Here is a 24,803-nt window from a genome sequence, read left to right on the forward strand (position 1 = left end):
TATGAGTAAATGCCCTGGATATGGTGATTTTAACCGTTCGGAAAAGGGCAAAGATCATAAGGGGTCTTTGGATTCTCGAAGGTGTCTACTATCATTCAATTAGAAATCATCCTCATGTTTTTATCTCTCTCCTGATTTTCAGGAAAGTGAAAAATCAGGCAATGGTTAAAAAGTGTGTTTAAATAATGACTATTTCAAGAACTCGTATTTAGTTGCTAAATAGGTGGTCAAACATTTAATGGTTACTCTCTATAATAATAACAAGGGGCGCATGCTCCATAGTTCATGTCTTTGTGTTTTTATGGTTGATTGAAGTAGCTTTTGAAATGATCTTTATCTTGTCAACGCTTCTATGTTTTACGGATGGAAACTTATGGTTCAAGATTATTTTTTTGTCTTTAGTGAGGAACTAATGGAAGTTCAAGATTATTTTTTTGTCTTTAGTGAGGAACTAATGGAAAATGTTGAAGTGTCTTTTAAATGGAAACGTTCATAACATTTTTCTTATATATACAACTAAGCTAGTGTTGATATCAAAGATGCCTATGGCCCATGGGATATAATGTTATATGAAGAGAGAGCTAAAAGAGAGAATGATATGTTATTATAAAGACAAGTAAAGATAAAATAATAGAGAGAGTTGAAGAAAAATTGGAAAATATTAATAATATAATTATTTTAAGAAATATATAAAAAATTAAAAAGATTATATTATGTGAATGAACTACTCATTTATACCAATTCAATTATAAGTGAAATAATTAATTTTAAAAATTATTTATTATTTAAATCAAAGTATCAAAATATGTAATAAGTTTAGGGGTAGTATTAATGGTATAAAAATAAATTAAATAAAATTGTAAAATAGTAGCTAGTAAAACATAATGTAAACTTTTTAAAAATAACATTTCACAATTGTCAAAAATAAACATCAATGTCAAACTAATAAGAAATATATGTATAAGCATCAATGTAAAACTAATAATAAATATATTTAAAATAACAAATATAAAATATTTAACTCTATATTTGATTAAAATATCTTATACAACTTTAAAAATATTTAACTATATAAATTCATATGACTTCTTCTCCATAAACTATCTTAGATAATAAATGTATTTAAAATAAGAAATATAAAACATTTAACTCTATATATAATTAAAATATTTGAATAACATTTTACAAATTACAAAAATAAACATCAATGTAAAACTAATAATAAATATATTTAAAATAAGAATATAAAATATTTAACTCTATATTTGAACTTGGTAAGGAAAATAAATAAGGATATAAATAACAATAGAAATTATATTATATGAATGAACTAGTGATTTTTACCAATTCAATTATAAGTTGAAAAAAAATATTTTAAAAAATAAATTGTTAACTTATTTATTCAAACTGCCAAAATCTTAATAAGTTTGAGGGATAGTATTAGAGCAAGATTGTAAAATAGTAGCTAGTAAAACATAGTGTAAACTTAAAGAAATAACATTTTACAATTGACAAAAATAAGCATCAATGTAAAACTAATAAATATATTTAAAATAAGAAATATAAAATATTTAACTTTATATTTGAATTTCAGATAATTAATATTGATCAGACATTCATTGATTAAAATATCTAAATTATACAACTTTAAAAACATTTAACTCTATAAATTCATATGACTTTATAAATTCATATGACTTCTTCTTCATAAACTATCTTAAATAATAAATTTATTTAAAATAAGAAATATAAAACATTTACCTCTATATTTCATTAAAATATCTATATTTGAATAACATTTTACAAATTACAAAAACTAAACATCAATGTAAAACTAATAATAATAAACATATTTAAAATAAAAAATATAAAACATTTAACTTTATATTTGAACTTGGTAAGGAAAATAGATAGGAATAATTAATATTGATTGGACATTCATTTGTGAAGTGGAAGATAAAAATCATTGTTTTTTTTAAAGTTAATCCACTTGTCACAAATTTGGAAAATATAAATTTGTAATTAATGCATTCATTAATAGAATTGTTAGAAAATATTTCTATTTTTGTTAAAGAAAATTGAATTTTTTCATTGTCTTTTTTGTCACAGGCCGTATTTTTCAATTTGAAAAAAACTTGCAAATTAATATAGCTTTTGAAAACATTAGTATATCTTCAAATTTTTATATTTATGTGACTAATATGGAATCACATGATTTCATTAGTTTCCGCCAAAAGTAGTAACTAATAATATTTATGACAAAGGTTAACTAATTTTAAATTGATATTACAAATTAGAAAAAGTTTGAAAAATGTTTCAATTTGTTAGTATTTAGATTTTTTTTTGGATTATTCTTTGTTTGATAATAGTAGTAATTTAAGAAATTTCTATTGTCTTTAAGTCATTTTATCTTTTGTAAATATCATTGTTTATTTTGTTTGTGAATATGATTTTCCAATTTTCTCGCATTAAGTGAAGGAGATTTATAACATATAATATTCATATTTCATTTTTACTTTATTCATTATTGAGATTGTTTGTTGTAAGGTTTTAAATTTAAAAAAAAAAATCAAAAAAATTGTTAGTTGTTAAATTTGTGATGTCTTGGTTTTGGTCTTTCAACTAATAATTTTTTTTAGAAGATGGAGCTTGCAATTATTCAATTTGAAGCAATGATTAAGTGCTCAGGGTGTAAATAACATCGATGAAGAGTGAAAGAAGTATCAAACTGGTTAAGGTAAGGAATGTGCATTGTTTGTTATTAAGTATGAAATCGGTTAAGGTGTGGAATGTGCATTGTTTGCTATTATCGATCATGGAAAATATGTTTGGTGTGCACTTTGAAGGCTTAAATATGCAAACTCTACTTATTAACTAAGGTTGGAATAAGTGTTGAATTTTCCATCTCAAGCAAACAAATCTTCCACCTTAACTTAAGTATCTAGTCTTTGACAAATTGAAGGAATATTATTTTCAATATCTATGGGTCACATTTGGAATGGTAATTCTGCATGGTTTTCCCACCTAAGATCTTAACTTGGCTCAAATGAGTGGAAATTACATCTAACCTACAAAGGATGGTGATAAGTAATGTGAAATCAAAATCATGTAGATTTTAAATATTATTATTTTGGGTGGTTCCATTTCCTAAATAACCCCCTTATTTTTTGTTGTTTTAATGTCAAAATATGTATTTATTTGTGTTGAAATGAAACAAAACTTACATGAATATAATGTATAATTGATTCTTAGATTTATAAACAAACAATCAAAGATTAAAGAAAAATATGAAATAAATAATTAAAGATGGAAGGGGTTGACTCTTGATCGTTTCCTTCACCTTCTTAATATGTCATGACTCATGTAACAAAATGACATTCTAAGTATAAAATTATTAATGGAAAACAAGTAGATTCTAAAATTGATAGGAGGAACTATTGGGTAAATATTAGAAATATTTAAACTAGATTCCAAGTGGGAAATTACATCATTATGGGGGACATTAATAATCCCCTAAGAGACGATGAGAAACAAGGTGGTTTAGCCCCAGATCTAGATAGTAGGCAGGACGTCTCTAATTTTATCAATGATTTGGCTTTGCTAGATGTTGAACTTCGGGTAGACTTCTTCACCTAGTCCATAGAAGAGTTGGTAGAGATTGCATCTAAGTGCGTCTAGACAGGGCTCTCATATCTTTAGATTAGATGAATTCAAACAATTGCAATTTGTCCCTATTGGCTTGAACTGGTTCAGATCACTCACCTATTTCTCTCACTCTTGACCCCCTATCCATCAAATGCAACTTCCCCTTCAAATTCAAAAAAAGTGGACTTCCCACCCAAATATATCTCTTTGTATCTCAGAGTGGTGGAATATTCACATGGAGGGCAATGCAATGTTCAAGGTGGCCAAGAAGTTGAAACATATAAAAACAAAATCAAGAAGTGGAATAAGTTAGATATTGGTAACATCTTCCATTCCAAAAGTAAGATCTTAGAGGACCTCAACATCATTCAAGTTGTCATTTAGAAGGAGGGTTATAATGAGAAGTGGTTGGAGGAGGAAAAAGTTATTCTATCTAAGCTTCACAACATTATTGGACAAGAGTAAGCTCTTTGGAAACAAAGATTGAGAGTTGGCTGGTTAAAAGATGGAGTGATAAAAGCACAAACCTGTGTCACCTTTTATAAAGGAGAAGCGATATCAGAATTTAAAGTCTTCAACTTTAATGACATAAAAGTGGCATTTGTGCTTAGAATTTAAGATGATGTAAACTAAAGAAATGTGTAAAATTAGATGAAGTTTATGTCTCTAATTTTTTTGAAAAAAATTGAGTGAAAATTTTATCTATTTTTTAATTTTTAAAGTCTATTTTTAAATTTTTTTTAAATGCTGAAAATATAGAGTTTTGTTCCCATCAAACAAATATATGAAAATGTTCATATTTTGGTCTGATTTTGGAATATGTTAGAGTCAACATGTATACCTAGTGCACCAAAAAAGAAAAATTGAAATTTAGCTAATATTTTTTAAGTTATAACTGGTCAAAGTCAAAGTTATCAGAAATTGACAGTTTTTTTCTCCCGTCAAACTTTTTCCATCAAATCTACATATTTTTTAAAACAAATTACATATTCTTGAAGAAGACTCTCTCCTCTAGTGCAGCATTAAAAAATAATAATTTTTGAACATGATTTACTATTTTTTTCTTATTTTTGAATAAACATCTTCCTGAATCTTAAAATACCTACTTGTACTATTTTCAAATTATAACATATTATCCTTAATCAAAAATTTTAAGAAATTATATAATCATAATCTTGACTCCGAGACCTACAAAACTATATTTTTAGTTTTAAAAAAAACTTCAATTTAGTAAGTCAAATTGGCCTTCAAAGTTAGAAGTTTGCATAAGTTCTTATTTTTGCTTGTGTGGCTGCCACCTAGGATGCCACATAGGCAGTTCTAGCCGAAACTGGTTCGGCCGTAACAGTTTCGATCGAAAGGGTTTCAGTTGTAACCCCCTAGTGTATAAAATTATCGTCAATCACTTTTTGGCTATTTTTATGATCTTTTGAGTCATTTGAAACATGGGGGTTACGGTCGGAACCGTTTCGGCCAAAAGTGTTTCGGTCGTAACTGTGCGTGCCACGTCGACGAAAAAATTTGCCACATATGTATGGCCGAAACTTGTTCGGCCATAACCATTACGGCCGAAACTATTTCAGCCGTAACACCTCCAAATATCACAAATGGTGACACAGGTTTGTGCTTTCACGTCGACGTTGAGGACAGATCAAAACACTAGATTCTTCCATATCCCTACTTTGAAACACAAAGTCCATAATAAAAGAAGCAGACTCAAAAGGGGGGTTGTTATTTTGGAGGAAGAAAAATATATAGTTGTTGAGGCCTTCTCTTTCTTCTCTAATCTTTTGTCTAGAGACCTCAATCTTTTGGAAGATCAGTAGGACATTATTTCCAACATCTCGACTTTGATCCAACCAAAGCACAACTTTATGATTGAGGCTATTCCTTACCCTCTAGAAATTGAGCAAGCAGCATTCTCCCTCCTTGCGAACAAATCCATGGGACCATATGGTTTTCCCACTGTCTTCTTCCAAATGTTTTGGCAAGTGGTTCAAAAGGATGTTATCAAAGCAGTCCAAGAGTTTTTCGGAGCTAAAAGTTTGTTGAAGGGGTTAATGCTACATTCTTATTGCTTATCCCTTAAGTTTCAAGGGCAAACTCTATGGATCTTTTTAGAGCTATCAGCCTCTGCAACTCTTTCTACAAGATTATTTCTAAAGTCCTAGCTAATAGGATTATCATGATCCTCCCTGATGTTATTGCTCCTCTATAGTCTGGTTTTGTTCTGGGAAGGCAAATCTTGGATTCTATCATGAAGTTGTTCATGAAGTCATCCATTCTTTGGAAGAAGGCAAGTGAGAAGGTTTTATTGTCAAGCTCGACTTGTCCAAGGCTTATGATCGGGTTGAATGGTCTATTCTCATCAAGGTTCTTAGAGCCTTTGGGTTTGATTCAAAGGTCTACAAGCTTATCAACCAACTGACTTCTACTTCTCTTTGGATTTTTGGTCAATGGTTCTCCTTTGGCTTTCTTCAAACCCTCAAGGGGTTTAAGGCAAGGGGACCCCTTATCACCCATTCTCTTCATCATTTTGGCTGAGTGTTTGGGAAGGATGATTTCAACTAACAAAATTTTAGGGGCATTAAAAAGAATCAAACCTTCTTCTAGTCCCCTAGTTTTCTCTCATCAACAATTCATGGATGACACCATTTTGGGGGGTAAAGCTTTAGTTGTGGAAGCTAGGGTGATCAAAAAGATTTTGAGCTCTTACACTAGGGGAATGGGGTAGCTTATCAATTGGAACAAGAGCTATATTTTTTTCATCAATACTTCGATTGTGCGATAGAGGAAGATGACCGCTATTCTGGATGTGGCATAGGTAGCCTTCCCTCTATTTATTTGGGTCTCCTCAAATCCCTTGATTCTTTCTGGATCAGTCTTCTTGATAGGTTTAACAAGAAACTAGTTGGCTAGAAGGGTATAACCCTTAGCCAAGCAAGCAAAATTTAGTTGGTCAAATCTACCTTTCAAAATCTTCCAACCTATGTGTTGAGCCTCTTTGGGATTGAGTCTCTCTTCATTTCTCAAAAGGTGGGTCGACCCAATAAAAATTTTCAAACTACTAACAAGCAAGCTATTTTTTTTTCTGTCCAACCCGACATCACCAACTCTTTCCCCAACAAGTATGTTGACCTTATGGAGAAGATCCAAAGGAATTTTCTATGGTCTGGTTCGGAAGATCATAGGAGATTTTCTCTCACTGCTTGGGACAATGTCTGCTTCCCGAAACAGAATGGTTGTTTGGGTATCAGAAAACTAAGACCTTTCAATAATTCTCTTCAAGCTAAACAATATGGAGAATTTTTTCTAGTAAGGGGGATTGGAGAGATATCGTGGAGGAAAAATATCTTCAGAGACCTTCCATTCGATACTTATTCAATGAAGGAGTCATTCCCAAGGGTTCAAATATATGGAATGACATGCTCAGAGCTAGAGATATTGCCAAAAGAAATGCGAAGTGGAGAGTGGGGAATGGTAATGATATTCTTTTCTAGCAGGATAATTGGTTGTTCCAGGAGCCTCTCCTCAATTTCCCTACTTTTGACAGATGGGCTAATCCTTGCATTCATATGTTTGGTATTAAAGTTAGTGACTACACATTAGGCCAAGAGTGGAGAGACCTTTCTTCGATCTCTAAGGATCTCAAGCCTCTTATGACTATCCTCCACTCTATGATTTTGAACAATGATCAATACAAGTTAGTGTGGGAGAAAATTTCTAATGACATTTACTTGGTGGCTTCTGGGTACCAAGCTCTGATGAAGCAAGACTCCAAACCGGTATGGGTGAATGCCTAGTACCCTAGCCTTATTCCTAAAATCAACATCTTCTTTTGGCTTTTCGTCCAGAATAGGGTTCTAACTATTGAGAATCTTCGCAAATGCTGGAGCTCAAGGCTGCTAAGCTGGTCAAGACTACGGCTCCCTGATTGGTTCCCTTGGCTTTTCTGGTTTTCCTTTGGTTTCTTGTTTGCTAGGCTTGTTTGCTTTTTCAGAGGTTGTGTTTTATTTTGTCATGTTCTCCTGGCCTTCTATGGCCTATTGTTTCTTTAGTGTTGCAGACTTAATGTCGGTTCTTTTGTTAGCTATGGGGTTTCATGCACCCATTAAAACTTGTTTTACTTAATAAAAAACAAGTATATTCTAAAATTGTTGGTGTGTTAGACACCTTTGCACATATACTACACTCATTTTTACATGTTTTAGTTCTAATAAGAAGTCTTATCATCTATTATGAATGACTTATGAAATATTTTTGCTCTTATTTATGAGTGTGCACAAGACAAGGTGATGTTGAAAAATATTTTAAAGATATTTTATTTTCAAATTAAAACTTATAACTTCCTTATTAGTATGAGGAATCATTTTTGTCATGCACAATAATAATAATAAATAAAAATATCATTAAAATATACTAGTATCTAATGATAAATTTATAAGATAGATTAATGTAATATTTTGAATATATGTTCTTAAATCGCTTGTTTGCTTATATTTTTTAAATGCTTAATAAATTATCTTTAAATTTCAAAATCACAAATATTCAAGTCAAAAATTTGACATATACATAAATCCCCAAATATTAACATAATTGAAAAGATTATAAGATACCAAGAAAAAACATGACATAACCAAAATAGGTGATACTCGTGCATGTCAAATCACCAATTCCTTTTAAAATATATATATATTGTCTTTTATAATTCAGTTACACTGAAGAGTTTTATAATTCAGTTACAATTACATTAAATGCATTAATTTCGAAAGAAAACCAGTGTATGCGCATATACAATATATATTCTCCACGTATTTATTATTATTATCTCTATTATAAAGGAAAAAACATTCTCATGAAAGGGCATTTATTGTATTTGTTAATTATTAAATTATTAAACTAATAGTATATCATCCAAAAGTAAGAAATATTAAACGCTTCCGAAATTAAGCAGGTCCGCCGACATAGAAGGTGACGCCAAATGGAAAATAATATAAAATTTACGTGTTGCTTTATAGTTTGTCTTTAAGACAAGCCGTCCATTTGTCTTTGATTTCTGGTCTGTTTCTTATATTGTATTTTTCTATTTGTAAAATTTATTTGTAGTCGACGATACATTTACTATTATTATTACTATTTGTATTATTAATTAAATTATAATAATCAATAATAAAAAATTGTAATAAATATAATTATAAAATTTGGATCAAATGTTATTAATTAATTATTATTATACAAGTGAAAATAAATGAAGGAAAAATTAGATGACTAAATTTTAAGTCATTTAAGAAAATTTTGATAACTACACCTAGTTATTAATCTTTTCTAGTTCAATTAATTACATGCAAGTATTTTTCTTTTTAATCTTAAGTTAAATTTTTTATAATGTTTATTTGTGATATATTTAATTTCTCAAATTCATAAAATTATTTTACTTGATTGGTTGGCTTATAGACCCGTCTACTATTTTCGAAAGTGAAAAATTAGGCAATGGTTAAAAAGTGTGTTTAAATAATGACTATTCCAAGAACTTCTATTTAGTTGATAAATGGGTGGTCAAACATTTAATGGTTACTCTTTATAATAAAAATATTGATGACAAAGGTTAACTAATTTTAAATTGATATTACATATTAGAAAAAGTTTGAAAAAGTTTCAATTTGTTAGTATTTATATTTTTTTTGGATTATTCTTTGTTTGATGATAGTAGTAATTTAAGAAATTCTATTGTCTTTAAGTGATTTTATCTTTTGTAAATTTCATTGTTTATTTTGTTTGTGAATATGATTTTTCAATTTTCTTGCATTAAGTGAAGGAGATTTATAAAATATAATATTCATATTTCATTTTTTCTTTATTCATTATTGAGATTGTTTGTTCTAAGGTATTAAATAAATTTATTTATTTTTATTTTTTTGTTAGTTGTTAAATTTGTGATGTCTTGATTTTGGTTTTTCAAGTAATAATTTTTTTTTGACAAGATGGAGCTTGCAATTATTCAATTTGAAGCAATGATTAAGTGTTGAGGGTGTAAATAACATCGATGAAGAATGAAAGAAGTAGGAAATTGGTTAAGATGTGGAATGTGTGTTGCTTGCTATTATCTATCTTAGAAAATATGTTTGGTGTGCACTTTGAAGGTTTATATGTACAAACTCTACTTATTAACTAAGGTTGGAATAAGTGTTGAATTTTCCATCTCGCTGAAGCAACTGAAAGTTCCACCTTAACTTAAGTATCTAGTCTTTGCACAAATTGAAGGAATATTATTTTCAATATCTATGGCATACGTTTGGAATGGTAATTCCACATGGTTTTCCCACCTAAGATATTATCTTGGCTCAAATAAGTGGAAATTACATCTAACCTACGAAGGATGGTAATAAGTAATGTGAAACCAAAATCATGTAGGTTTTCAAATATATTATTTTGGGTGGTTCCATTTGCTAAATAGCCACATTTTTTTTCCTTTTGATAGGTAAAAAGTGGGATTAGGGACCATGATTATCTCATAAAGAACATAATGATCTACAATAGGTAGCACGTCTCATGATATCCATCAAAATGCTTAAGAGATACTAAGTAGGACATATTTAGATATCACCTCACTCATGATATCAAGCAGAGATTACTTTAGCGGCGAATCTTCGCCATTTGGTGATCCTATCTCATGGGTTGATCATCATTTGGCGAATAGCGCATGCAACATAGGTCAACTGCATCGCCGAATATTTATCAGATTTGGGTCCAACACCCGTGGTAGTTGCCCATTAGTTATCACATGATTGGTCAAAAATATTGGTCCAATTGCCAATGCAATATACATTTTGGATACATTTATTTTAAACATTTCGTCATCCTTTGCATGTTGTTTCTTATTGGCTTATGTTCTTTCACCATTACTACAACCAAATAATTTTCTCTTGGGTTGGGTGTCACCTACCATTTTCCTGATGTGTGTCGACCACTAGCCTTGTTTAGCCAATTGTTTCCTACTGTGGGCTTGCATGGGAAGGTGTGTTTTACGCTACATTTGACATTCTCGCTTGTTAATCCCGTGTAATTCGCCAACCTAGATTGGACTATAAGATATTATTATTCTACACAATTCTCTCTTTTCTAGTTTAGAGAGTAGCATTTATTATTGCTGCCGAAGTTTTAGAGTGCTGAGTGCATTGCCCATTGACTTGTGGACCCTAGTTTTCGTACAAGGCAAGTGATTTTTTAAAAAAATTATGTCGACAGTGGTACTGGTTTTTTTTAGTTTTATTGTCCGATGTCCATTGGTGACTGGACATCTCACATGCTAAGATAGCCTATAGGTTTGTGAATTATATTGGGTAGTATCATAGATTGTAGTACCATAGTAGTAGTACCCTTTTTTGGAGAATGAATCATGTTATTGTTATTATATGTAGTCTAAGTAGTCTACTATCACTAGTCACAGTCTTTGAGTCATCACCATTTGAGTCTTTTGTTCAACAACTAAGTTGATTTATTTTTTGTAGCCTTTATCAATTTGCAATGTCAAACAAGAAGGGTAACAAGGGTTTTGGTAGGATCCTTGAAAGCGAAGAGAGGCCACCATTACCCAAACGTAGAACCATAGCGACATATTTTGGCGGTGGAAATGTTGGCAAGCTACAAGATTCACAAGTTGGATCTCTAGTGCTTATTGAAAAAGGAGATTCATCACAAGTTGGAGACTCATACCATATTGAAGAAGTTCAAGATGGTGAACTTGATATCTGAGTCGAGGACAAAATTGAACACAATTTGGAGGCACTTCCCCTGAGTAGGGAGTCACAAGTTGATATTACAGAGTTGGAGTCGGTCCCAGACCAATCGGGTGAGAAAACCAAAAGTGATTCCATAAATCATGTTCATGCATCAAAGGGGAAAAGAAAATTGGAATCAAAGAAAGATCCATCTCGCTGGAACCTATCCAAAAGGAATTTTTAGTTAGAATGGGTGGAAAAGTACTTATTCATTGAACCAGTGGCCAATCCAATTGATGGTGAGCCTCTTGTAGAATGCAAATGTAGGATTTGCACAGAGATAACAAAGAACGAGAAGAGGTTGCAGCTTAAACTTGATACCATAGAAAAGAATGTCAGTGAAGTTTACAAAAAGGAAACTATAGATGGAGTTGAAAAATCCATGCTAACTTGAAAAAAAAAGGACAACTATCTGCATAACAGGAATGCCAAAATATACGAGTTACACCAGCAATTACGAGAGAAGTGTTATGCAGTAAAAGGTTTCATTGAATATTTCATTGGGAAAGCAATGGAAGTGCAAAATATGGGAAAAGTAGTTCAATTAAGTGTAGTCTTTTATATTTTGAGTAGAGGACATCCTATGACAAACTACCCTTCAATTATTGCCTTATTGCGTGTAACGCCCCGCCAAGGGACCCAAAAGAATTAACCTAAAGTTTTTACTAAGTTTGCTAAACATTTTTTTTTTAAAGTAAGAAAAGTATAACATACACATCAAACACATAGTAACGGAAGCAATAACATGTAATAATCAACAAACATACATAATAGGTTACATTCCTTAAGGATCCCAAGACGTTGAGTCACATTTAAAATTAATTAATTCTAAGTCTAACAACTACTACATCCACATGAAAGAATAATAAGAAAGTCCAATGTCCATAATATACATTTTTTCCGAATGCCTTTTGGCAAATTAATTCGGAATGCTCAATCATCCACTGCACATGTCACAGGGTATGAAAGGCTTAAAAGAATATACATATATAAAAATAAAGATACATCATCCTCGAATCCATGATACAAAGTACAGTAAAATAAATGAAACTAATAATATACATGATACATCCATACATCCATAATGATATAACATCCATCATAAAATCTAACCATCCATCATAATAATCCATGAAAAGAATGAAAGTAAATGCCAACCAAGAAAGCTCCAGCCACGGTGACCACGAACAGATCTCAATGGTAAGAGTAAAAAGCACTACCACTCGACTGCGTGGAACCTAAATGGCCCACTCTCACCGTGTTGAGGAGATAGTCTCAAGTCTCAAACATGATAACAAATCACATTACACAAAGCACAAGTACTCTCTAAGTCTGAGAAATCCTAAAAGTACACTAACTCAAAGGTTCCAACATAGATAGACATCTAGACCCAGAGGCACAACAAAGACACGTAGGAAACCTGCTAAGCAAGTGGAAAAGTGTCATCACAAAAGTCACGTCGGAAGTTATCTGAGCAATGCCTTAGGAATCTCGGGTCCCCTGTGATCCTGCGGCCACTAGTATCCTCTCGTACTGACGAGGCATACTACAGAGTGCAAGGTCGTAACCAACCGTTCTCTCTACCCCATCCTAGTTTGTACTAGCACTCAAGGCATGGGAGAGAACATACAGTTATCTTATTAGGTTCATTTAAGTTAGTATTTAGGTGAGATGTTTTCACTTATTAAAACAACTTACAATGGGTTTCTCCAGGTAGCCTCTTAGGGCCCCGACCCCCATTGCAAGCCACTTCCCGACACTACACATAGATAACCTACCCTAGGCTCGTGAAATCACGAATCAAAGAATCATAATAAAATCAACTCAGTCCTATACAAGTGACTAAAAACATCATAAATATAATCCACAATCATCACATCAGTTCTCCATGAGCAACTGAATAGCATCAAATAATAAACATAATGATCACAACAAATCTCTATCAGCATCCGAAGGCATCAATAATAAATCACAATATCCAATGGTTCTCCAATGAGCAACCAGAAAGAATCCCAATAATAGAACACAAAACTGATCAAAGACTCCAAAATGGTCAAGTCAAACATGTCACAACATGACATCATCAAGAGCATAGCAAAACACTTCAGTCCCATCAAGGCAACTAGAAAGCAACCCAAGTATAACTGATCGATGACTCAAAAATGGTTAAGTTAGGTAACTCAAATACATACACCTCAGCCTCACACAAGGAAACTGGAAAGCAATAACAACTAGTAAAAACATCCATATCATAGAGCACTCCATCACATTACCATGGTCGGGTTAAGAAAGATCGAGACCAAATCATCATAACATCACTTTCACAACCCCCCCCCCCCCCCCCGAGCCTCTGGTAACAACCTAAATTGGTCAATACTAATCAACCCCAAAGCATAGACAGTACAAACAGAATAGTACAGTTTCATGTTTTGGTTTGTTTTTGAAATCACATGGTTAAGTTATATATGAGATTTCAGTTTTCATTTTCAGTGTAAGTTTTTCAAGTAGAAAGAATCACAAATTTTACCCTTGCAATTAGACTCAATCTTGTTTATAAAATCATATCATGATTTAAAAGTAATCATTTATTTTAGATAATAATAATAGTTGATTACTAAATAAAACTAAACCTAAACCCATTAAAAATCGAATTTCTAAAAGATAAATATACTTAACATTATTAAGTGTTATTTATCATTAGCTCAAATCAATTTCAATATTCATTTACAATTTTTCAAAATTAATAATTAATAATTATTTAATAATTATTAATTAATTAATCAACAATCATTAACAATTTTCTTTAAAACAATATATATATATATATATATATATATATATATATATATATATATATATATATATATATATATATATATATATATATATATATATATATTTATATTGTTAATTAACTTAATTAATTAACAACTAAAATTTATAGTTTAAACCTCTTAATAATTATTATAAAACTTATTATTAAAATAATAATAAAGTTATTATAATAAAAATTATTAATAAAATTATAATTAATATTTAAAATTTATATAAAATAGTTTCAAGTTTATATTATTAAAACTTATAACAAAATTGAATTATTATATTATTTTTATCTTTTCATATAACAAAGGGCATAAAGTTTTTATAAAACGAATGTTATAAGTGATTTAATAAATCGCTGCCCACACATGTATACTATCACGCAGGGTACTACTGCGTCAGCAGTGCCTGCTGTCGTAGTGGTACTGTTGCCGCAGTAGTACACACTGCGACACGCGATGGTAGATGGGTAGGGGTGTGGTTCAACAACCCCCCCCCCCATATTTATATACATTTAAAAAAAAAAAAAAAAAAATTCTGTCATTAATATTATGTTTTGCAAAAAGTCTTAAATAATTTTATTGATTTTATAAACTTTATAAATATATCAAATTTAATAAACAATACCTTTCAATCTTGTTTAAGGTTTAATAATATATGATTTATTATTATTATATATATAAACATTTTATTTTTATTTATATTTTGATTATAAAAGATTATAATTTAATCTGATAGGAAAATAAATCGAACCAATCGAATTTCATTCTAAGATTTTTTTTTAAATTTCCAATAAATTCAATTTTAATTCAACCCAAAACCCGATATAATCCAAATTCCCTTTTTACCTACGAATGAGGTTTTCTAAATAGTTTTCCAATCTAGATTTACAAATGAAATCGAATAGCAAAAGATCTAGAACGAAGAATTCACACATTCGAGAAGACGAGTTCTTACAATCACGAAGTAGACAGAACATATTAAATTTCTTAAATCAATTAGGGGTCAAGATACCAGACCCTACCTGAACCTGATGCTAATATGTAAACCCCAAAAACTATAAGAGAACTCGCCCCTCTTTAATAACTTTCTTCTGAAAATCTTTCCTAGAATTCTCCTTTTGAAATTTGCTTCCAAAGTTCTTTCCCAAAATTCTTGTCTCCAAAATTCACCATCCAAATTCGTGTCCCTCAAAAATGAACCCCCAAAGTTGTGATAAGGAGTTTTCTCCTCAAATCGAGGCACTAATAGTGCGTTCACCCGAGAGGACTCTTTGCTCAACTGAGTTAACTCTCAAATTAACTTGTATTAATCATTGCTTTATCTTTTTGATGCACATTAAATGAATTATTAAATAACTTTATTTAATTTTTCCACTTGACTTCTATTTTTAATCTTTATTACTTTTAAACTCATGCGCACTTTATGAAATTAAAATAACATTATTATTTTCTTTTATTTATTTATTTTTAATTAATTTCTTTTATTTTCAACTCAAACTCACATTATGCGATCTAGAAACTTTAATAATTTAATATCTTTTCACTTTTTAATTTATTTTAGAAACTTAATTGATAGAATATTTAATTAACTTAAATAACAATAATATTTAGCATTTATTTAAAAATGAACTCTAAATATATTATTCTTAAATTAAATAAATATTATCATGTTCTAAATTATCTTTAAACTTTTATCTCCAAATTTAATTCTTTTATTTAATTAATTTCTCAATTAATTAAATATAATTAAATATGAAAATGTCATAATAATTTTCCATTAAATTAAATCATTAATTAATCTTTTTAATTAGACTTAATTAATAGAAAATACACCAAGGACTCCTGAAATAACATATGACAACCCATCATAGAAGGACACATACTAAATAAAACAAAGGGTTATAATCACGAATTAACATCATCTGACGCATTCAGAGGGTACTCAACTCGGATACTTGTCCTAATTATCAATTAGGACAAATGGCTAAAGGGTTTAGGATTTGGACTTAAGATTTATCTCCCCTCTCTTACCATTGAGATAGTGCGATAGGGTACGCTCATCCTGGCAATTCAGGTAAGTCGATACCCAGTACCTGCAACCTGCATAAAATTCATGCATGTACAGACACAATATTCTAAGCTAAACAAGCAATGGCAAGAAGTGGTGCATCGTGTAGATCCCGACTAGTAGGCGACCACGACTCCCTTCCTTAACCACATCGGAAACACCATACATAAAGAAAACAAACACACACACACCATACACATGCAATATGGGGTAAGTATCCATAAAAAGACACGTGATAATAAACCATCTAACTAATCATCATCGATAATTGAAAACACTGAATATACATACATGAAATATAGAGTACCAAGTAATCTCACTATATAATAAATTGAATGAAAAACAATATATGATAATCTGAAAGTAATGCTACTAAACATCAAGTATAAAACTGGCCTAAAAGAGTTTGGCAATTAAAACAAAATGTGAACTAGGGGTAGGCACTACATTGCACTTTTTCAAAGTTTGAAACTATCTAAACAGTCACTGGTCAGTAAACAATGGATGGGAATGGGCTAGATGTCTTGCACAGGTTGAGAAAGAAGATATGAAAGAAAAAATAAAACACTCAAATTTTATTGCATTGTCTCTAGATGAAGTTACAACAATTGATAATACTTCCTGGGTGTGTGTGCATGTTTATACTATAAATGATCTTTGTCATCAACCCTTTCTACTATCTGTTGCCAAAGTGACTCATAGTGTAACAACTAAAAATTTATATTAATTATTAAAGACTACTCTAATTGAATGTGGAGGTTTGGATAACATGGAGATTGCCAAAAATTTGGTGTGTGTTGGAGTAGATGGAACTTTGGTTATGCAAAGTCATAAAGGCAGTCTTTGCAAAAAGATCAAGAATGATTTGGCACCCTACACTATTCCCATTCATTGCATGGCCCATCGAATGAATCTAGCTTTTAGAATTGTCAGTGATTTTGGTTGTGTAAGTAAAGTGGAATCTCTAATCAAAGAGATTTACCGATACTTTTTTCAAAGTCCAAAATGAGTTCGAGAATTTTAACACTATGCTCAAGGACTTACTAATGGGAGGAAGCTTCTTAAAGACAATGATACTAGATGGATCTCTTTGGATGGACTAGGGCATCAAGTAATCTTTAAATATATGTCATTGCTTGGACTAATCCACTCTGTGCAAGATAGATTCCCTCAACTATATTCAAGTCTAACTAATGTTAAGATACTCTTAACTTTAGCGACTATTCTCCCCATGCTACAGGACATGAGAAATATTATAAAAAAAGGTTCAACAAAGAGCTATGTACATTGCAAAATATAATAAGCTACATAAAATTACATGTAATAGCGTAGATACTCTATATCGATTACTACCATTAGATGAATGAAAGTTTGCAAAGTGGATAGAAATCACAGATTTGAACAATCCTGGGAACTTTTTACATATTGGTGCAAACGATGAGGTATATGCTAGGGTACATGGAGTTGGCATACCAATGCAGTACTATGTTTGTGTCAACCCTGACTCCAACCCCAATGAAGTAGGAAGCGAAGTTGAATCAGAAACAGAGAAGGTACTTTCATGTGTTACAAGTGAAGACTTCAAGAAGATCAAAGACTCTATGCTTGACTCTGTCAAGTGAGTTTGCTACAATCTTTCATCATAAATTTGATTTAAATTCCTTCTAAAGGAACTGCTCAAAGCAATGTCAATTGTTTTTCCACAATATTGATCTCTAAACTATCCAACTGATTTTTGAAGAAGGATGATGAATTTGATTCAGCATTTTTGCAAACCTAAAGTAATCAATGAAGTAACTATAAATGGAATTTTAGATGAATCTTGACTGAGAGATCAATCGTATTCTTTTGCAAACATAATGAGGGAACAATATGATCTTATGGAGAACCAAAATGAAGAGGGAGTGGTAACAAAGCTTTGGAAAAACCTTGGTGAGAGCAATCAGTTGAGAGAGTCAATACCATAATATTTCAAGCTTACTGATTTATGTTTGACAATGATATTGGGTTCAGTGGAGGATGAGAGAGTTTTCAGTACTTTGGGCTTCCTGAAGTCAAAGATTAGAAACAAATTAAACAAAAATTTGGATAATTATTTGAGGCTCTATAATTCTAAGTATGAGGTAGATAGTTTCCCTTATGACAGGGCTCTCAACATTTGGAGAAACCAATGTCAAAGAAGAGGGATTGCCAACATTTCAAACCCAACTGGCAGTGGCAGTGGCAGTGGTTCATGTCCTGATATTGGAAGCAATGAGGATGATGTTGACTTTTGCATGCATACTGACGCTGATAGTGAATCTAAAGAAAACATAATGAACAATGAAATGTTATATGCAATAAATGAGGAGGATTATGATGATAGTAATGCTAAGTCGATCCAAGTGGAGTGACAACTATAGCAGCTTCTCAACTTCAAGTTCTAACTTCTACGTGAGTTAGGTAGTAGGCTAGAAGCTCTGATCTAAGACTCTATCTACTAATTAATTATGTTTGTAGAAGTTAATTTATAGCCTTCATTCACTTTTCTTTTATAGATGCTTCAATTTTTTTTTGAACATGTTGTTACAAACTTACATGTTGAGATGTTCATTAAAACTAGTTATTACTTTTAGAGTCTACACATGTTGAGATTTTCATTGATTGTATTTTTCAAACATGTTGAGATTTTCATTTATTCTAGTTTTAATACAATAGTACATGTTGAACTTGAGATTTTCATTCATTATAGTTTCTAGACATTTTTACTTATAGATTTTCATTGATTCTAGTTTCTTTAAGAAATTGTAACATAATGCATTTAATAGAATAAGCTCTATTTAAACAAATTGTATTATAATTTATAATTATAAATTAGCCTATAACATAATACATTTAACAATTACAAACAATTACAACCCTTTGCAAATGACTCAATGTCAAATTGAAATGACCTTGAATTCCCTTTTGCAGATACAAGGGAGCAACAGTAGTTGTAGGTCGGTTTGTAATTGTATATATAATCAGATTATTCTACATAATACATTATGTGTGTACAATCACATTGTCAATTTGCCACATTGCCAATTGTACAATTTTTTCAAGTAGGAGTAGGTTAATTTTTTCCATCTGCTCTGTGTAGTAATAGTATGTCAGTGCCTGGCTATCCAACTATCCTGATATGTTGGCTCTTGATTCCTGTAACAATTAACATTAAACAAAGTTGAAATTAAATCCAAAATTTGAAATTAAAGATCAACAAGTAACAAAATGATTATAGTATTATCAATTACTAAGTTGTTACTTCTTAGTGCTATCAGCTATGACTGCCAATGATAGCAAAAATAACAATTTGAGAAGATGACCCAGCTCCAATGAAGTTCTTTAGGGTGCTCCATTCTACATCATTTGGAAGCTCCATTTCTTTGAGGTTGTAGCTAAATAGTTGTAACCTCATCAACAATGAATACTTCAAAGAAATAGTTTTATAAGAATCAAGGAATTTATCTATAATTGCATTCATTGTTGATAGTGGTTTGATGATGCAACTTGCAATTCTTTCTGGAGTGGTTTCTTTAGGCAAGTTGCCTAAATCAGAATTCATGGTGTTCTGCAACTTTTTCATGTAATCTTCTTTTCCAATGAATCTGCCCTCTAAGTTAGCTAGATTTGGTAATCCAACATTTAGCAAGTTCAGTATGTTGCGATTCATCTTCATCAAGTCTTTGGAAGCAGATTTGAGAGCTTCATCTATTTTCATTACTTGTTCACAATTGTGATAGACAGCAAAGGATATTACAAAGGCATCCAAGTGGTTTTTTATTCCATGGTTTGCCAAATCCCTATCATTGGATCTCCGTAATTTACTCAAAATTTGTTTAGCATGATTTTTTAAGGAATTGTTGAAGATTCCTCTTTTAGCTTGAACATCTTTTTTTACATTTTCAAAGAGAAGTCTGAAGTTGCTATTTAAATCAAGCCATTCAAACAAACTATCACTGTTCTTCATTATTTTGTTCCAATTTTCTTGTTTGATAAGCTTAACCATGTTTATTATAGTATCCTTCACATGATTGTCTTTGGAAGATGTCATTCTATTTTGTGCAATTACATTCTCCATCTTTTTCTTCATTTCAGACATCTCTTTTTCACTCTTTTTTTGCATTTCCTCTAGTTGCCCTTGCCAATTAATTGCTCTATTCCTCTCAACCTCCAATTTCTTCTTCAAATCTTGGATTGTATTTGCAGTAGTTACATCTTTCTTCTTCTCATTCTCAAGTTCCCTTTTCAAATCATGGATCGTCTTTGTAGCGGACTCCTCCTTTTTCTTTGCATTTTCCAATTCCTTCTTCAAATCATGCGAGTGTTTGAGTATACTTCTCTTTCTTTGTGTTCTCTAGTTCCTTCTTCAAATCTAGGATTTTCTTTGCAGCTAACTCCTCTTTTTACTTTGCATTCTCCAATTCCCTCCTCATATGGTGGATTGTGTTATTGCTTGCAGTAGCACTAGACTCTATTTTCTTCGCATTGTCTAATTCCTTCTTCAAATCAAGGATTGTTTTTGTAGTTGACTCCTCTATTTTTTCATATTCTCTAATTGCTCATTTAAATTGTGGATTATGTTTGCATTACACTCCTCTTTTTTCTTCTCATTCCCATGTTTTGTCTGAAAATTATAAATTATCCTTGCCTTAGACTCCTCTTTTTTCTTTTCATTCTCCAATTCATTCTTCAAATTATTATTTTCCTTGACAGCATAGTCCAGATCAATTTTCAATTTATTATTGACCTATGCACTACTCTCTACAGACTTGAAAAATTGTGTAGTAGAGGCTTTTTCATGCTGAATTCTTTTTTGGCACTCATCCAACTCTTTAGTCAAATTTTACACTTGTTCATTCATCTTTTCTTGCTGGACAATTGCCTCTGTAGGAGAAGAATTCTTTATCCTGTTTTGCAATTCTTTGAACCTACTATCTACTACTTTCTCCTTGGCTTGCACACTATCAAGGTCTGCCTATAACTTTTCTATTTGCTCTATAAGCCTTTTTTTTCCCTCTCCACTTTCAAAAGTGTAAAGTAGACCATTTGTTGTTCTCTTTTGATATATTGATTTTGTTAATATTTTTCACTTTTGACAAACCTATTTGAAGATTGGTAACTTGTACATCGTTGTGATTTATTACATTTTTTTGGTGGATTATTATCTCTACCTAGGGGCATAATAGCCATGAAGTTCATCATTTCATTATTTGGATCATATGTTGGAAATATTCTATTAGTAGATCCTTGACATTCAACAACTGCATCACTTTTCAAAGTCTTCATAATTTGCCTATTTCTTTTGCTTGTTTGCTCAAACTTTGATGCAAACTCATTCAAACTAAAATATGGGTTTGCTAACACAATTGAGTGTTTAAAAGCTAAATTATCAGTTGTATTGTTGTATGCTCCTCCAACTCTAGTTAAACTTACTCTACCTACAATTGTATTTTGAGGATTGCCAACATACTAAAGATGGCCCATTCCAAATCTTGGCATTTTAGGACTATTTTTCAGGGTTTTGTACATAAGCTATTGGTGCATACATTGGTGAAGTAACTTCTAACATTTCTTGTGGTGTAACTTTCATAACTTTTTGCTTTTTTGAACAAGGGTCATCCATGCCAGTGCTAGTGCCAGTGGGATAAACTACAACTAGATTTGAAGATTTAACAAATAATGTGTTGGGATGACCTTCAAAAGCAAAAGTATAATGTTTTTTGCCCTTTCTAGATGAATTATCTTCAATCTCATCGGAGAATCCAATGATTGGCTTACTTCCTCTTTTGGGTGGGTCTGGTACTAAAACTGGATTCCAAATCCCTTCACCACTTGCACCAATGGGCCCTATACTTGCATAACCCATTTTTGGTATCATAGTTGCCCCTTTACCATATGTTTGTTTAGTAGAATCACTCATTTAAAGATTAACAACATGTCTACCCCTGGTTGACTCAAAATCCTAAATACCTTGAATGTCAGTATCAAACTCGAGGTCCTTCTATCTTTCAATATCACTGTCACTACAACTGCCAAAATCATATAGTACAGTTGGATGCTCTTTATTCCAATAATCACTAAAAAGTTCATCCTCCTTAATTTCCTCAAAACCTGCTGATGTCATTGGTTCACCCAAATTTTGCCTCATTTTCCAAAAATCAGTCATCTTGGTTTGACACCACAATTTAGCTGTGCATTTCTCTTTAATTTCTTTCGGCATAGACCTCTTAGAAGGTTGAGATGCTTTCTTGTAGAAATTTAAGTATGTTAGAGGCTTTGATTTGTGTGACTTTGATATGTGAAATGCCATAATTTGGGATGACAATTCCTGCATTGAAATATTATTCTTTGTTTCATGTTTCTCCATCTCTTTCTTAACCTCATCCCACGAATCCTTATTTTTTAACTTTTCTATCAATGGCATCTCCTGATGTTGATATTTGCTTGTAGAGTTCCCATTAGCAATAAGTCTTGTTTTTATTATGTTCAGTGGATCATAATTCCAAAAAAAATCAAAGCCATAAAAAGTTACCAATTCATTTGCCACTTTGAAAGACTTTCTCTCAAATGTGAGGCCTCTAATTGTGAAAGGCAAGGAAGGAAATATTGTTTTCTTTTGTTGTCTAGTGAAAAGTTCATCTACGCTCTCTATCTACCATACATATTCTAGTACAAAAAACCTTTCTATAACATGCATTGGAAGTTTGCAAGGTTCAACTGTTGAACCATAAAACCTTAAGAAAATGTACTCTTCCATGAAGAACTAGTCAACCAATTGAATCTAACTTTCCAGTTGAATGCAATATTTACAAGACATAGGCAATCTAGTTGTCGTAGTGCCTATGATTTTTTGGTAAATAGATGCCAAAAAGAAGTCTGCAAAAAATGGTTGTAGTTTTTATTGTTAGCAATCATCCTCATCTTATGTGTCCACTCATATATTGGACTTGGAGTCTTTGATTTCTTCTGGGTTTTCTCATCAAACTTATAGACCTCAATATCAAGCTTGTTGTTCTTTGTCTCAAATATTGGGTGATGATTTTCTAAGAGAAGGTAGCATAAGTAACTTTTGAACCTAAATGTCTTCGTCTTGCCTGTAGTTGTACTTTGTTTAATCATTAGTAATTTTTGTTGCATAGATTCAACAATGTGTTGAAAAAAATTATATCTTACATCTACCTTCTCAATTTATTGATCTTGACAATGGATATTATAAATCATTTCAAGACCACTAGCCCCCACTTCCTTGTTACTGTCCAATCCCAGACAAAATGATAACAAAGAAATAGTATTATGAACCCATGGCACAAAAATATCATACTAATAAGGAGGCTTATGGTCTATGTCCAGTGTAATACTAGCAGAGGACTTTGAGTTTATTAAACCTTTAATATATGAATCTTGAAAAACTCTTTCCAGTTTGTCATAAGCCTGTGCTAGTTTATCCAAGTCAATGTGCTCATTAAAGCTTTCTAGTTTAAACCCTAGCCCTAGGTCTAACAGAGTGAAAAATTCACTCTTAATTATGGATAAAATTTCCTCTTAAGTGTTTTGGTTTACAATTGCCTTTCTATTTTCATCATAATTCTGAGCACATAGCATTACAATTTCAGGGCAAGGGAATACTTCAAGTACAGCGAGGTTTGCTAATCCAGTAACCAAAGCAGTTGATTTATTTGTATGTGCATGAATACTATTTGTATATTTGAAATAAATTCTCCCCTTTTGTGGATCTTTCCACTTATTAAACAATGAATGTCTAATTCCCATGATTCCAAAATCTCCATGGATAACAGGATAAAAAATATCATGACATTCATCGATGAAACCTGGGGTTTGTAGCACTTGCTTGAGTTCTTTAATGTCTTTCTTTTCCTTTATGCTTGCACTTGTACAAGAGGTTTTTGACTTTGTTTTTCCCATGCTTGCTACTAGTTATTACACAAAATTCTTCTTCAAGCCCTATTTAAAAAAACTGTAAAGTGTAAACCTAAGACAATTAAACTCAAGATTTCTATTGCTACAAATTGCAATGAATTTTTAATTTTTTTTTTTAAATACCTAGAATCGAGATTCGATAATTGGTGTTGTCCTTTGATACTCAAGTTTCATAGTTTTAGAATTTAGTCTTCAGAACACAAAATTGAATTCTTTTAGTCTTTGAAAAGTTGAAATTTGAAAACCCCATCGTATCAAACTCTCGACTTGCAGAACTTTCAACTTCATACTCTAAAAGCATAGAAGGTTAATAGTTAAAAGTTAAAACGAAAGTATTAAGTAATTAATAGTTTTAGGTACTTTACTAATAGTATGTACAGTGTACATGTAAATGACATAAAGACTCAATAATGTAGTTCTTTACATAACTATAACAAAAAAAAGCTAAAATTTATTACATTAATATGCATTTGAATTTTGAAATTTTTTCAATGTTCATTTTAAATAAATAAATAATTATTGATATGATTT

Source organism: Cupressus sempervirens, chromosome 1 (assembly GCF_028749045.1).
Source record: "Cupressus sempervirens isolate cs-2001-9-10 chromosome 1, ASM2874904v1, whole genome shotgun sequence".
Lineage (NCBI taxonomy): Eukaryota > Viridiplantae > Streptophyta > Pinopsida > Cupressales > Cupressaceae > Cupressus > Cupressus sempervirens.